This window comes from Pinus tabuliformis, chromosome 2_1 (assembly GCF_031772625.1).
Source record: "Pinus tabuliformis cultivar Carrire ecotype Pingquan chromosome 2_1, CPIR1, whole genome shotgun sequence".
Classification (NCBI taxonomy): domain Eukaryota; kingdom Viridiplantae; phylum Streptophyta; class Pinopsida; order Pinales; family Pinaceae; genus Pinus; species Pinus tabuliformis.
Window position 1 is genome coordinate 757,939,429 of NC_142299.1, and position 17,972 is coordinate 757,957,400.

Here is a 17,972-nt window from a genome sequence, read left to right on the forward strand (position 1 = left end):
TGCATTAAATTTAACTAAAAAAGGAAGGATTGGTCCAAGTTTCCTTCATCTCAAATTGCAAGAAAAGAAAAAATAAAAAATTTAAGATCAACATAGGTTACACTGTCAGGTGGTGGACTGTTGTGCCAATCGTGGGAAGCAAATGTAGTTAATACATATTTGGAAAGGAAGGAATAGGGATGAATCATTTGATCTCACTTGCTCCCACACAAGGGGAGACATCTGTAGATAACACAAGCTTCATATCGGTTGTGTAAGAACGTATAGTGGATAGGGAGATCAGGTGATCTCTAATAGTGAATCCAATCCTGGAAAAAAGGGCACCAGCTAAGGAAGCCTCTAAGAGATGCTTGCTAGGTGATTTTTTTCAAAGAGTGTGGCTTGCCTATAAGGCTGAAGAAACCATTGTAGGCTTGTTTATTGATGAACTTATAGGATTTGGGAAGTCACTCAAGTGTTTGTGAGGGCTGAAGAACCACCAGGAGTTTCCTTGGGGCTTAAGCACTAATGCTTGACTCACTGGTGAACCACCTGGAGAAGTGACTTCTTTAACCCATTAACAAACTTACCCATTGAATAACATTCCTTATAGTGGATTATCTTCCCCTAAAAGTGAGCTATATTTATATGTATTATGAAATGTCAACATGACTGTGAATATGATTAAACAATGTGAGAAAAAATGAACATAGTTTGATGATGAAGGAAGCATGGCATGGTTTCATCCTGTTTCAACTATTTTTTTTGGTTAAATTCCTAATAAACACTCCACCTCAAGCATTGGAATCTAACTCGAGGGTGATAGTTGCAATTAAGTCTTGGTTGTAGTTGTCTATGGTTGGGTAAAGAGTTGTAGTCTTGATCTCAAATGCCAACTCATGTGTTTATTATAGATAACTATTTTTAAATTCATTCATGGTTATTGAGTTTATATTGAACCACTAAATTGGTGTTGTATTCAATGTATGAATGTTTCATGGTTCACTATGTTTGGAATGGTGAAATTATTATGTATGATTGCCCTATGGTCGTGGCGTTGTACTAATTTTCTTTATGAAAGAAACCCACATGTATAACCATCGATGTGAATGTTGTATGAACTAAATAATGCCATTGTATGTGGTATGAGAATTGGAAATTCACTGTGTGGATTAGGCCTAATGTTTATTTGATGACCAGTTGTGTGGTTCATGCCTTAAAATTTATTTGGCCTAAATGTGATGATCGTAGGCCTATCATAATGTTAATCATGTGCTTGAATGTATGGTTTATGTTGGAAACTTTAATCAGGAAGGAGAGTTCTATTTGTTTATGGAATGTTAACCTTCGGGTATCCCTCTTGGCACTATATGCTTCTAAATGCTTTTATAATTTTTGTTATGCTTTCTTATTTGTTCCTCAAAAGAGACTTTTAGATCTATGAATCGATATTGACACAGTTCCTACAAATAATTAAGATTCAAAGGGACCGCAGACCTCTGAGAGGCTAAATGGACAAGTCCCTAGACTTGATTATACATTTTAGCTCTCACTTGAGAAGGGTAATCATGTTGTAAGGAGTGATATCACCAATGTGTGTCTTAGACAACCCTTAATGGTGATGGTTGAGTTCTAGTGTAAATCCAAGCGATTACAGAACCATTGCATCCAATCCATAGTGGAGTTACTTCGCTATACGTGTATAATATGATTCAAGTGGAAGACTTAATATTATAGCCCTTGTTCATTTAAACCTTATTTTGAGGCCACACGGTGTGCATAAATGAAGGATCCCAAGTTGACGTGTCACGGAGGTCATGTTCCCGAGAGTTCATAGTGAAATGCACCAAGGAAATCCTACGATGACTAGCAGAATTGTTGGCGTAGAAGCTACCGAGGTGAGTTGGAGCTTGCTCATAGGCCATTGGGAGAACAAGTTTCCCATGAAGGAAGTCCATATCACATCTTTAGAAGGTATGAATTGGGCCCACATAGACTATAATTTGGCATGAAAATTAATAGGAAATTTTCATCCTAGAATTGGCTTTCCAGAGGTGTTCTTACGCACTACCGAAGGATGAGCTAGGATGACTCATCATCAGGGTGTCATGGTAGGAGTAGGGTCGTTGGAGACATTAATTAAGTGTGGGATCCATGGACCAATTGGAAGGTTTATGCAACGCAGAGGGTTGGACCCACTGGGACACGTAAGCCTGGAGGTTGGTCCTCTATAGTTTCAAGGCGAGGCACATTTCAAAGGGTGTGGGGTGATGTAACGCTAGGACATAGTGGCATACATGTGATCCTGACCATGCTTATATAAGTGTAGTGTGGCCCCACCATAGAGGTCAGCCTTGAAGGCCATCCTCGAAGCAACCCATGGAAGCATAAGGTGAAATGAGCCAAGGTAATGGACCTAGGAAATTTAGATATTGTTGATAATTAACAATCCATCGACCCAATACATATATCAATATATATTTATCTGATGTAAATGGGTGGGAAATATATATATATATACTCACACATTTAAATGTGAATACCCATGCCATGAATGGGTCGGTAGCTAATACATATATGCAGAGTGGCATCGCAAGGCTAGCTAGGATAGCCACATGGTAATTGATAATGTGGCATCATCTGATTTTCTAAAATTCAAATGGTCATATATCTCGATCTAGAAGTCTGATTGAGATAAAATTTATCTTTCCATAATCAAATTGATGAGATGAATGCAACAATGATGTCTAATTAAGGTTTCAAATAAGTTGGAATATATCAAAATTTTAAGACCCAATTTTCATAAAGACACCATGGATTTTGAGTCTACATAGGATTTCTAGTTTACATAGTGACCACCTCCTTCTAAACATTGTTTGGGGCTGGGATTAGTAGGGGGTTTGTTACATGTGCCTTAAATAGGTTGATTGTGCAATGATTCAGCAAGAGGAAGAGAGGATGAGTACCATACCTCCCTTGGGAAAACCCACAAGAGAAAGAAGACAAAAAGGTAATAGTGGGCGATGTTGGAAGGGGTGGTGTAGGGAGTTGGCTTAACAACATTCCCATGACCACATGTAATGGAAGTGGAACCATTGGTCAAAGACTCGCGATTGGTCAGGAAAAGGACACAATGCACAGTTTATCAAGACGGGGTTGTAAATGATGAGTATTAGAAGGAGCTCATGGAGAGGAGGGAATGCACATGACTAGGGAAAGGATATTTTCCCTAGGAGAAGCGTAGAATAAATTAGTATGCATAGAGGAGAAAACATAGCAGGAGCCATGTATCATTCAATGCATAGAAGTGGGTTGAGTAGCAGAAGCACAGAACAAGGTGTGAAGCAAAAGAATGGAGAATTCATTTTTAGTTTTGAGCAGAGAAGGGTGGTATGGGCATCTCTTAGTTGAAGGAAATAGGATCTTTGGATTCCCTAGTTTGGGTGGGGGCCTTATTCCATTGGGTTCTTGGTGAAGGAGTGTCCTAGAACCTTCTTTATTTTCTTACAAACTAAGTAATTAATTCAATGAGCTCTTGATTCACATTGTAGGGTGGAGCCACTGAAGATATTGTGACTGGTTCTTCTTAGTAATCTCTATAAACTTGGTTCAAGGTGGAGCCATTGAGGGCATTGGTTTAAGGGTGGAGTTGGTATAGCCTCTGGATTCCCTATATTAATGTAGGGTGGAGATGGCATATCCTCTATATTCCCTTTATTGAATAAAGGGTGGAGGTGGTATATCCTATAGATTCCCTTTATTGACTAAAGGGTGGAGGTAGTACAGCCTTTGGATTCCTTGTATTGACTGAAGGGTAGAGGTGGTATATACTTTGGACTCCCTGTATTGAGTGAGAGGTGGAGGTGGAGTAGCCTTTGGATTCCCTGAATAGTTGGTGGGTGGAGATTGTATAGTTTTTGGACTCCATATTTTAGTTGGAAGAATTAATTGATTCCCTAAAATCACTCCTCCTCCAGCTCTAAATCTGACTCGGGGATGATTGGTTGCAAGAAAATAATTGAAGTGCAAGCAAATCTAAGGTTGGGTGAAGAGTTGAAGTCCAAATCCAGTTGTCATGTCCTTCATTATAAGATAAGTTCTTATCTCGATCTATGTGCTTGTAATTTTGGTATAGATGCTCACTATGTGTTTAATGCATGACTTAATGTTGATATATGTTATTTCCTTCATGGTTTTGAAGAGTGGTTTAGCTCTTGTGTGCTTGATGGAACATTGCCAAATTCTATGTGCATTTTTTAGCTCAAATTATATATAAAATTCCTGACTATATGAAATGGGTGAATCTCTCTGGATTTGTTGATCTAATACACTAGAAGGAATGGAAATAGTAGTCCTTCTTTGTGTGCATAAATATTGGAAGCATGTATTTACCTTATTTATATTTATACTTGTGCATGGTCGTATGCTTGTGTTGAATGCATAGGTTGGGATGGGTTGAATCCCATATAAGCTTAGGAGGGCTAGGCTTGTAAGGTTGGGAGTTGAGGGCATCCTTATCCTGGTGTGTGTGTGTGTGTGTGTGTTTGTGTCAATCTCAAGAAGATAACTTATGAATATACAACATTGTATATGGGAATTGGACTGAATGTATATAGATAAAATTTCAGGAGAGATAGGCTCATATCGTAAGGAGTTGAGGGTGTCCCTATCCATATATTCATATATGTATAGAAAGCTCAGGACCTATAGGGTGAAAATGTGAAAATGAGAAACACCTTTTGGTATGTGGAAGGAATTTGCGCTATGCTCGAAAAACTCTTGACCAAGAAAAAAAAAAGTAAAAATATTTTCCTATCTAAGAGCTTAGCAAAGCTAATCCTGGGTTTGCAAACTCTTAGCCGAGATTTTAACAAATTTTTGGCTTAGAATTTTGGAAAACAAATTCTCAAGCACAAACTCTGAGTCAAAAGTCCAAATCCTAACTACAACTCTCGGCCGAGAGTTTATATTCTATTTAAAATCTCTCAAACTAGAGTTTAGATTCCATTTAAAACTCTTGTCCTAGAGTTTAGATTCCATTTAAAACTCTCATCCTAGAGTTTAGATTCCATTTAAAACTCTCATCCTAGATTTTAGATTCCATTTAAAACTCTTGGCCTAGACTTTAGATGTTATTTAAAACTCTCGACCGAAAGGTTGAAAGGTATAAGTTTGAAAAAATGTGAAGTTTTCTCTAGTATTAACTCTTATATGAAAGTATATAAAATTATCACCCTAGAGTTTTGGCAGGGAAAGGTTCCTTGCGCAAACCCTTGGTCGAGAGTATAGGTATGGAAAGATTCTATGTGCAAACTCTTGGCTGAGAGTTTTAAATTTTCTTGGTTGAGAGTTTTTGCAAAATTACCCCAGAGCAGTTAATGCAAACTAGAGTTACAAAAGACTCACGGTTGAGATTTTTTTGCAACTCTCTGCCAAAAAAAATTTTTGGTCGAGAGTTGTCGCACAACGAAAATTAGAAAACAATCAACAATTTTTAGGAAATAGCTACTTCGTAGGAGCCAAATCCCTACAAAATTTAGGAGCTATCTTACGCATTTAGTACCATTGGATTTAGCTCTGAATCTAGTTTCAAATGATATATTTTTTAGCCATTTTCATGAAGAAATGATATTTATTAATAATTTTATACTAAATTGTGTCACTGCAAATTTTCAGACTTCTGAAAATTGCCTAAAATGAAAAATCAATAACTTCAAAATCGAAACACCAAATCATTTGAAAATTCTCTTGGTACTTCCTCTTTGTGTCCTCCATAAAATGGTATTTTTATAAAACTCATTGATGATCACATTAAAATGAAAATTGATGGATAGCCAAAAGTGTTGAAAAATCACCATTTTTTGTCTTACCCTATTTCATTAAATGATTAAATAAAGTGATTGAATCTAAAAATTCACCAAAAATAGTCCAGGTTCAAATGAAATATATATAGACTGTGATGATAAAATTTATTTCCCAAAATGAATTACCATCTCTACAAACTGTGGTGGATATTGAAGCCACTCATTATTCTTTCTTAAACTTTTCATGTATATGAATTCAATATCCACTAAATTTCCCCAACTATATGTCCATAAAAATAAATAAAAATAATAAAAAAAATGAGTATGAAGGCAAGAAAATTCTCTAGAAATATTGTTTTTACTACAAAGAAAAATTCTCAAAGAAAATATGATTTTCTAGCAACTGAAGTTGAAAAAACATAAAAATTCACAATTTTGTATGTCAAAAACAAGCTAAAAATGTTTCCCAATTTCACATTTTCACCCAACAACAATGGTTGATTGTGTCCATAGTTGTGTAAACATATATATATATATATATATATATATATATATATATATATATATATATATATATATATATATACATTTGTTATAAGAGAAGAGACAAATCATGATGGTTAAAGGTCAAAGGGATTTTCCCAAGCAACTAAGTGCCGCAGTAGCATGGTGTGTGTGTGTGTGTGTTGAAAGCCTAGAAAAGATAGGCTTGGGATGAGTTTCAAGAGCCTCAAAAAAGTCCTATTTAACCATACACGACTCAGGCATAAGCTCAGAAGGGATAGGCACCATGGTTGTTCACCGAGAGCCTTAGCAAAGGACCACTTAGATATAATTCTATGTACATGCCCAGGAGAGGGGTCAATAAACAATCAAGTGTCGAAGGTAGACGAGAATTATTCCTAGCAATTGGCGTCATGTTAATTTCCATCTTGGGGTCCCATCTTCAGGGGCATAGAAGGTGTGCACAATAAAGAATGGTCGAGAGGAGGGGACAACATGAAGAAAATATCAGCAGATAACATGAAGAGGGATTTCCATACTGAGCATCAAGAATTACAAGGGATAGAGTCCCAATACCTGAGAAACACCAAAGTGTTATAATGTGAAATACTTATTTTTCACCAGCAGGGTGGACCAGTGGGACCCAGGGCATCGTGGCAAGTGATGTGTACCTAGGTTAATGTGGTGCCACGTGGCGGCCAAATTTTTCCACATTGGAGGGTCAAAAGGGCTAAAAATGAGTAACACATGGCATGCTTAGAGGAAGCCATGTGGATGGGATGATGCCAGAGTGATGTCAGTGAGGTTCTATATAGAGATAGAAAAAGGTTCTGTGCAACTAACATAAAAGTGGGTTTTGTCTTGGGATTCTTGGAAGGATGCCATGATTGACCACCAAGGAAATAGGTTGAGAGGAGAACTTTCTCATTTTTGAGGTGGAAAAATTATTCTTATCTCAGGACTTTTGAAGTGGGCACATGTTTATCACCTAGGAGATAGGTTGAGAGACAAGGTCGAGATAGGAACTTTCCTGACATTTAATGTGTAAAATTTCATCTCACCTCAGGATTTTTTAAGTATGCACATGTTTAACCGAAGGAAATAACTTGATGTGGTTTCCCAAGTGGAGAGACGTGGGGTCTGTGGTTACCATGTGGTAGCCATAAGGATGACTTGGAAAAACGTTATTGGTCAAATCTTAAATTGGCCATATATATTGATCTGGCAGTCAAATTGAGGAAAAATTTATATCAACAAAAATATCTCAATGATTCAGATGTAATAGTGATGTTTATTTACAATTTTGAGGAGATCGAAAAAAATGACAAAATTTTAGGACCATATTTCTTTAACAGGACATTGGAGGTTGGGTGAATGAAAATAGCATCTTCTTCCATTGTCTCCAAGGTGGATAGGGATGTTACAAAGTGGCATCAAAGCTAAAGGTTTAACATTGGACCTTTGGAAATAAATAGGGCTCTAGAACAGTGTGATAAGTGTTAGAGCTTATTATGAAGGATTGTGGTCATGTGGATTGATGATATGTGTTGCTTGATGTATTTACTTGTGATGTATATATATAGTATGTTAGTATTGATTTTGAAATGATTTTAATTGTTATGGATGTCCTAAATTGAGGTGTAATGTTTTAGCTAGCCTTGAATCAGTAGACTCACAATAACAAGCCAAGGTGATGATTTACATTATGCATCTATATTTTTTTTAATATAAAAATTGTGTGTGTGTGACAACACATTAAGGGGACATTAAAGGATAGTAAAAGACTAAGGTAATGAATAGTAGGATGGTGCAATATAGCACTGACAAGTCTCATCATGGGCATTGGAAAGAATCAGTTGAGAAGAGAGGGGAGGTAGGCTCTCCTAATTGGATGGATACCTTAATAATATTAAAGGGTGAGATAAGGAGTTTTAAAGATGATAATGAAAGGTTGGTCAGGGCACAGGAGAGGAAAGCTAAGGTAAATGTAGTCATACTGTAAAGTCTATGATATTTATAAAGACAAAAGTAGCATGAGTTGGGAGCTAACCATGGGGTCAAGCAAAGCTCATAAAGACAAAAAAAAAAAACAAGAAAGTAGTGATGGATCGAACACAAGTATATCTACGAAAAGGAATTGACTAGAAACTGAAGACACAATAAGGGGAGGTACTCCATTGGGTACTTCATAGAAAAGGACAAGAGCCCATGGATAACATTCTAATGCTACTACTAGGAGACATCATCATCATAGAAGGAGGGAAAAGAATCATATATTATCCACACCTAGGCATACCCATAATTCCATGTGTTTCAAACCCATCTTCCATAATTGATTCCAATGAGATGATTCCGTCACCTTCCAAACAAGTGTATACATCCTTTGAATGCAACAATTCCTCCATGTTAGATATAGGTATTTCCTTACTTCCATAGCATGCACCATATGTTATATTATAAAATTTTACAAATGGAAGGATCTTCACCAAGGACATGATTTTTCAAGTTTCATTGGCCCATTTCAAGATTTCACAATTAAATGGAAATGATATCATCACACCATCATAGATAATAGTATCATTAAAAAGAGAATCCTTCATGAAATTAACATACTTGTGTGGACCATTGGGAAATTCCCCACATGGTGGTAGTCACATTTTGCATTATCTCTTCCAAATTTTATTGTAAGTATAAATAAATATATCGCCATGAACAAATCATATAGTTCCACAAACACTGAATTGCACCTAGACTGGATATCATTGCTCCATCAATTCATTTCGAAAAGTTGCATCATCCATCCATCAAATCATTCCATAACATGCATAGAAAGATATGTTCCATCTCGTTCACTACATCTTTTGTGAACCTAATGGATGTTTTTTCCACCATCACTTTTTGATTCCTATTTCTATCCTAGAATAGCTACTCTCTCATTTCATTTGAAGTGGATCTCCCCTATCCCAAGTCAAACTAATGAGTGGCCTAATTTGTCATTATTTTTTTTTCCATATTTCAAGAAGAGGAGGTTAAGACCACATGAAATTAGGGCACTCCATTAACTCAAATATCAAGGGGAATTTCACCGAAAATTGGTGCATGCTCTACTTATAAATTAAAATACCTTTTTGTTGATACCCAAACTTCAATCTATATATTTCAAATTATTTCATTTTAGCATCCATGTGTAATCAAATTAAATCCAAGAAGTACAGTGAAACTTTCTATGAACATAAACCAAGACTGCATTTATAGCATACTTCCACCACATTCTTTGTTAGCCAACACTAGTTCTAGACAAAATAGATCAAGTCTAAGGTCAAAATTGGTCGTACTTTTCTCACAATGTGATCTTTAATTTTACAATGACCTATTGAGCATTAATGGTTATTGAAAACAAGTAAATATAACCCTTTTAAACTATTCCACTTTATAAAGGTGATGTTGGATGCTACTATGTCGCCTTATATATTTCCTTTATAACTTCATCTGACATAACTCTTGCAAAATGACTTGAATCAATTGTTCCACCTACCCCCAGTATCCCTCATGATAACCAATTTAATCATCCAAGAGGCTTATTTGATATTTTCACTTTAATTCCAATAGAAAACAAAAATGGTTGATTCTCCAACTATTGCATACAATCCTAGTTCCAATTGATTAGGAACCTCTTTTTCTTCGAAGACAGGACTAGTTCCTTAAAATGTATGCCATCGTTTTCTAGTGCTAATTACCATAGAATCTAACCATATGCAAGCATCATTGATTTAGTGCATTAAAAATTATGCATATTTGGGAAAATTCGGTACTAGTGATTCCTTAAACATAGTAAATTATTAGACACATGGGTTGAATCTATTGAAACACCAACTACTCCCTTTTGTTGGCCAAGTTATAGATAAAGGTTTTTTCCTACACTTGTGACAAATTTTGCTAGTTCTGAAGCAATGTAATCAAACAATCCCTTTCTATTACAACCATTATATTTATAGAAATAATAACTTCTATAAACTCTTTATCAATTACTTAGACGCTTCCTTGCCATATTTTTTACTTCCAGTCCCATCCACTAGTGTTTCCATTGCAAAGGATATTCTCTGCAATAAGTACTTCCAAGCTTCTATTGGCATCAATGACAACACATTTTCAACAATCTCCCCCTTTAGAATTCATGGCAACACCACTATACATAATCCAATCATTGATATACTTTGGTTTGGAACTCCCCCCTATGTGCTAGTTAGCTCTTCTTCTCTTTATTTCTACTTGTGTCTCCCCCTTTGACATCTTGGAAAAGGGCTACATGTCCAAATATTATTTGGTCAACAAATCCATAGCTACTACTCTCCCTATGTTTATGTTGTATTTTCCCTCTTCTGATGACAACATAACTCTCATTGATCATTATAATATGTCCCACTAATGGAATACTCCCCTTATATTATATATCAACTGTCATTATTAGCATTTTTTTTCTTATAGTTCACTTTGTTAAGAGGACATGGATTAGTGTATTGCAAGTGTATGTTGCTCCTTTTTCTAATAAAATGAAGGAGAAAGCCCAAACTATGTCTAAGTACTTAAAATTCTCTCTAGGAACTGGTTTGCTAAATATATTTGTAATGTTTTATTTTGAAGAAATATATTCTAATTTGACAATTTAATTAGCAACCTATTCTTTGAGAAAATGATGCTAGATGGGTATGTTCTTAGTTTTAGAGTGCATTACATGGTTCTTATAGATATTAATGGAACTCGTGTTATCACACATAAGTGGCACGAGTTGATCATAATTTACCTAGATATCCTTGAAATTTTTCTTCATTCATAAAACCTGAGTACAACTTGATGCTACTACAGTATACTCTGCTTCAGTTGTGGATAAGAAAATTGAATTATGTTTTTTTCTGAGCCAGAGTCTAGATAGCTACCTGAAAATAAATCCCCTCCATTGGTGCTTTTCTTGCCATCAACATTACCATCCCAATCTGCAATTTTATAATATTTGAGCGTGAATTATTTTCCTCTTAAATACCATAATCCAAATTCTATGGTCCCTTGCAGGTACCTAAATATATTCTTCACTGCATTCACGGGAGTTTCCATTGGATTTGACTGAATTCTTCCCAATAATCATATACTTTCATAATGTCTAGTCTTGAGGCTATTAGATAAAGTAAACTACCAATCATAGACCAGTACATTGTTTTTCTACCTCTGGAGATTCATCATCCTTGTTGAGTTTACATCCTGCTACCATGGGTGTGTTCGTAGTTGCATAGTTCTCCATGGAAATTTTCCTCAATATTTATTTAAGATATTTAATTTGAGAAATAAAATTACCTTTTCTTATTCGATGATATTATAATCAAACAAAAAATGAAAAATATCCTAGCATGTAAATTTAAAATTACTTCTTCATATCAGATGTAAAAATTTGACTCATTAAATCAACATCACTATCAAAAATTATATCACCTACATAAATAACAACAATCAACAAATTATCATTCTCATATAGGATATAAATACTACTATTAGTTGTACCCTTTTAAAATCCTTGCTGCTACATAGTTTTCAAATCTATAATACCATGCTCTGGGGGCTTGCTTTAGTCCATTCAGAAAGGTTGATTTAAAATCCATTTGATAGACTTTGAACTTTCTATGACATGCAAAAGCCAAGAACATTTGGATCGCTTCAAGTTTAGAAATTGGAGCAAATGTTTCTTGAAATTCTACACCTTCTACTTACACATACCATTTTCACACTAATAAGGATGTATTCCTCACTACTTAACCATACTAATTCAACATATTCTTGAAATTTCACTTGGTGCCAATCGCATTCTTGTCTTTTGGTCTTGGGACAAACTCCCATGTCTTATTTTTCTCAATCGAATCTAGTTATTCCTTCATGGCATTCACCAATGTTGATCTTGACTAGCTTAAACAAAATCATTGGGGTCTATTGGGGACAAGAGTGAAAAATTTGCATGACTAGACGTGCTTATGAATTTACTTCTAGTATAAACTCTTGTCTCTTTATTACCAAGAATTTTACTCTTAGGATGATGTTTCTAAACATATATTGATGGAATATTTGGATGTAGTAAATCAAATATCTCTTCTTAAGTTTCTCTTGGTCTTCTTATTCTTCTAGTTCTTCCTCTTAGGGACCATAGATGACTGAATCATCTAATATGTCATATTGTGGTTGTCTTATTTTGTGTAGAAGTTCCTCATCAATTCTCACATCAATGCTTTCAACTATATTGCAAAGTATTTTGTTGTATCATTTATATCATTTTCTCCTAGAGGAGTATCCAAGCAAAATTCCTTCATTATGCTTTGGAATCAATTTTTCTTAAGTTGTCATTGATTCTTTTGATGTAGCATTTGCTTCCAAAGAACTTGAAGTTTGTCATACCATAGTTCATAATGAGTTTTTTTTTTTTTTACTCTAATATGAACCTTGTTAAGGATGTTTCCCATTCTTTGAGTTGCTTCTCCCCAAAAATTATTTGGCACTTTTGACTCATCAAACATTGCTCTGCCCATTTCTTGAGTCATCATGTTCAGTACCTTCACCACACCATTATGTTAAGGGTTTTTTTCTATTGAAACTTGTCTCTTGATCCCACGTCTCTCACAAAAGGCATTGAATTCATCATATATGAATTATCCTCCTCTTTCTAATCTTAAGAGATTAATCTTCAAGTCCATTTCATTCTCAGCATGTTCTTTGAATGCCTTGAAGTACTTATCAAAATCTTCAAATTTTTCTCTTAGTAAACCAAGCCATGTCATTATAGTATAATCATAATTTATGAGAATGATGTATCTCTCATGATATGGATTGGATCATTATATTATTTTTCATCCATCTCGATTCTTTTAGAGTGGGAAAAGTATAGGAATCAACTCACGTGATCGTTTTTACTCACAGGACCTAGCTTGGTAAAACAAGGTCTGAAACCTTTCGTGATCATTTTGAGGCATCAAACAACGTTTTTTGGGGTTGTAATACTTTGTCACTTTAAAAATACACCCTTTTTTCCTATTATACACACAGAGACCTTTCCAACAACACAAGAATCGTGTCAATCACAGTTCATATGAAATTTATGCCGCTCAAAGGTTGACCTTCCTGTTTTCACCACCATAATTCAAGAGGATGCCACGTTAGCCCCCATTCTTCATGAAAATGGGATAGACACGTGATTATGATGTAGAAGACTTTAGAATATTCTATATTGTAACTATGGTTAACAGTTGAGGTAGTCAAACCAAGCGACTAGTAGGTTATCAGACCATGTTATAACCGAGCCACTAGGAGGAAAAGGGATTCATTCTTTTGAGTGCATTTGTTCCATAGCCGAGAAAAAGTAGGCAAGAGGGATAGGAGATAGATTAGCAACCCACGGGCCACAAACCATACTTCTTTGTACTCATAGCCACATTTCCATCTAGAGAAAGAGAGCAAAGCGACCTCACCTTCCAGATGGATTTTTCTCCCGAAAGGGTTTCCAAGAGCATATCTTGTGTCAAATGTGTGTGTGATATTTTATTTTTTCGTTCTTTTCTTTCTGTATAATTTGAATTTGCGTGCATGCACTATTAAATGTGAATCTACAAATCCATAAATCTAATAAAAATGTAATAGTGTAGAACTTCATATTTCAAATATAGTTTTATCAGATTCGTTGGGATGAAATATCTAGTGGAATATCCACAACAGTTTACGGATCATATGTGTACCAAAGCAAGGTTTGTTTGTGTGTATTGTAGAGATTTTTAGGTCATCTAGATCACCAAGGAAAAAATCGTAAAACCCTAATGATGGCGACGAATCTATGAATAACCCTTGTGATCCTGCAAAGGAGAGGTTTTCATGGCAAGAACAACAAGTCATAGATATAAATCATAATGTAAATCTCCTCATTGTGGTCCTAAGAAATAAGCTTGGGATATTTGGAGAAGATGGGTTTAAATGCAAAGGAAAAATAAGAAGGGGGATCTAGAGATCATGAAGAAATGGAGAACCAACTGAAGAAAGAACCCATAAAAGATCAACCTAGTTCAAGTGTCATGAATCAATCACAGCCCTTGTTTAAGATGGAAGCAAAGGTCGATATCAATTCATACCATGATGAGATCAACCCTATCAAGTTGAATCATTGGTTGCAGCCACTATAATTGTATTTCAGTGTCCATCAAATTGAGGAAGAACAAAATATTTCATTTTCACAGCTAAAATTAGAGGCCTATGCCCTAACTTGGTGGGAGAGCCACACAGAGACCCTAAGTTTGGAGGGAGAGCGACCAGTGACCTAGTGGGAGGACTTCAAAACCCTCATTAAGTCATAGTTTTACCTTATTGGGTAAGTAGAGGAACAATGGATCTGATGGCACTACTTCAAGAAAAAGCCTTGACAAAGCATGTAGGAGTACACCGCAGAGTTCAGAAAGATGGAAATAATGTTGGGTATGTCCCCAAAGAACGAAGATGTACTCCTCAAGTATTTGGGGGTTCTATACCACCCTCTACGGGAGAAATTGATGTTGTTCAAGACCAAATCAATGGATGAGGCTTGTGTACAGGCATAATATATGGAGAACATAGGCCTGAAGAGAAGGAGAAGGAGAAGCAAGATGCTTCTAAGGAGGGGAAGAAAATAAAAAAGGGGGAAAAGATAATAAAAAAAATGGTAGCCATAGCACACAAGTGCAATGATCCCAACAATCACTGTAACCATTGGAACATTGACAGCCATATAGAAGAGAAGTGCTGGAAATTGCATCTAGAGTTAAACCCAAAGAACAAAAAAAAAAAGACAATAAGAAGAAGAATCTCATGGCCACATATTTGAGAAACCAAGTAGAAAGCAGCTCAGACGTGGATGAGAAGATTGTTTATATGTCATTGGAGAAGCTGGTCAACCTGAGTAGAGTTCAACAATAGGAAGAGAAAGAAATGACCAAACTCTTCCATATAAAGGTACAGGTCAAAAAGACCAAGATTGATGCTTTGTTTGACTCAGGATCATAGGGGAATCTCATTACAGTAGAGCTAGACAAGAAATTGGGATTGGAAGTTCATGATCATCCAATCCCATATTCACTGGTCTGGGTAAATAAGGATGCAGAGTTGAAGGTAAGAAAGTAGCACAAAAATATATTTTCCATCAGTGTTGATTTTATTGATGAAGCAAACTAGATGTGGCTCCCCTCTATATATGTGGAGTCATGTTTGGGAGTCCCTACATGTACATGTGAGATGAAATATTTGTGCGGAGATCCAACTAGTATTAGTTTATCAAGGATAGAAAATCAATAGTCATCAATGCACACAAAGGAAAGTAAAAAATTTTGTTGGTAAGTGTAAACCAAGCCAAGAAATTGATCAGTTCCATCAAGAAGTATGTTTTATTGTCTTAAAGAGAAAATTAGTTTGTATAAGAGTCTGTAAGAGGCAAGGCATCCCTGGAGGGTGCACTAAGAAACATAAATATCAATTGCAAAAGTTGCTATAGGAATACATGGATGTGTTCTGGGAGCCTAAATGGTTACCACCTAAGAGGGAAGTGAAACACTAGATCCAGCTATTGTCGGACTACCCATTGCTAAATATTGGGTTGTAAAAGTAGTATATTATAGAAGCAAGTGAGGTGAAGAAAAAATTGTAGTAGCTACTGGAATAGGGTGTCATTTAACCAAGTAAATCACCATGTAAGTCAGCCATCATCATTATGCCAAAGAAATATAGGACTTGGTGGATGTTTATATATTATAGGGCATCGAAGAAAATCATACTCAAGAATAGGTACTTTTTTCCCAGGATAGACGATCTGTTGGATCAGCTGCAACAAGAAAAATACTTCACCAAGCTAGACTTAAAGTTTGGATATCACCAGGTTCAAGTCGAAGAAGAACATACCTGGAAGACTGCTTTCAAGACCAGGTTTGTATGAGTGGTTGGTCATGTCATTTGGCCTATGTAATGCACCAGATACATTTATGAGATTAATGAATGATGTATTATCCCCTTTATAGATTCATTTGTTATTGTCTATTTGGATGATATATTGGTATAGAGTGCTACATGGGAATATCACATCTCTCATCTTTCATAGGTGTTGGAGACATTAAAGAAGCACCAACTGCTAACAAATCTCAAGAAGTGTGAGTTTGCACAATAGCCTTTGGTGTATCTGGGGTATGTGATAGGTGGAGGAGAGTTGAAGATATATCTTTCCAATATGGAGGCCATCATGAAATAGCCAATGCCTACTAATATTTCTAAGGTCAATAATTTCATAAGGACAGCACAATACCTAAGGAAATTCATAGCCTTGTTTTTAGTGGTAGAAACACCGCCCCACACCATAATAGTGATTGGCAATAGTTTCCAGTGGTTAAAGGTTCAGCAGAGGGCTTTCAAGGAGCCAAACAAGAAGATCAGTTAAGCACCACTTCTAGCATTACCAACTTGCAGTGGCCCTTTGAACTAGATACATATGCAAGTGGGTATGTTATGGGAGTGGTCTTGATGCTGGGAGGAAAGTGTGAAAATTCCTAGTCCAAGGAACCCTACTGCAGCAAAACCGAATTTACTTCTCGTACTTGATTTTAATATACATTATAAAGTTATTTTTTGAATACTTAAGTAAATTACCTCTGCAACATACAATATTTTAAATTTGATTACATGAAATAGAAAACTAAGCAAAGAACAAGATACATAGGACACTGTTATTTTTGGACAAAATAGTCCCCAAAAAAACCTAATGTGGGAAAACTGATGCAGCTGCTCTGAGGGTTTCTATTATTAAGCAGTAATTCTGCATACAATGTTGGATGCCCTCCCAGCAATCCAATGACAAAGAAAATATAATGGCAGAAAACTGAGTGAGTTTTACCTCACTTCACCCAGTGGATTCTGGTTGATCCGCCAACAAAACTGGGTAACCTCGACAATCCTTGCGCTGGCCCTGTGTTACCCTTACAAGATTTACATCAGCTCTATGTTGTCTCTTCTACCGTCTGTGTCAACCTTACTAGTTGTTCCGGCAGTTCCAGCTTTCTATGTGAGGGCAGCTTCTGCTTCTGCATTGGCTCTATGTCAAGCCTGTCTGGACCCAAATTGGCCCAACATCAGTCCTCCTAGTTGTTGCGCTGCCTCCACTAGTGTCTCCCTGCCACTCTGTCCAATATTCCTGAACTATCCCTACCCCTCTGTTTCATAATGATCACTTAGCTCAAAATCTCAACTTCCTATCCCCAGAAATCAAACTCGAGATCAATTCGTTCTCTCTGTGTGTCTTTCTAAATGAACCCCAAGCCTCCTTCTTATACTTTTCTCGTTGATACTTAAATGACTAAGATTAAGTCTCTAATCAATGGATAAGATTAAAACTTGACTTAATCCTCTTTCTAGATCATTGTCCCCCATATTTTGATTAGTACCCATTAATACTTTAATTTTCCTAAGTTTAGACTTAGGAACCCCATTAAAAATATTAATTATTTTAATAAAATATAATCCGGGTGGAATTTCACCAAACGGTTTCTAGGTACTTTAGAAATCATGTGACTTAGGCTCTCCACCAATTTTCATGGCTATAGCACATTCGATGCTATCAAAAACTAACACTCCCTCTTAGAGAGAAATGTGCTCTAG

The 17,972-nt window shown here is 36.0% G+C and overlaps 1 protein-coding gene across 1 annotated transcript in view; it reads left to right on the forward strand.

Annotated features, from left to right (window-relative positions):
- PES1 (Esterase/lipase/thioesterase family protein) overlaps positions 1–17,972 on the forward strand; it is a 774,423-nt gene that overhangs the window by 58,021 nt on the left and 698,430 nt on the right. The window lies entirely within an intron of this gene.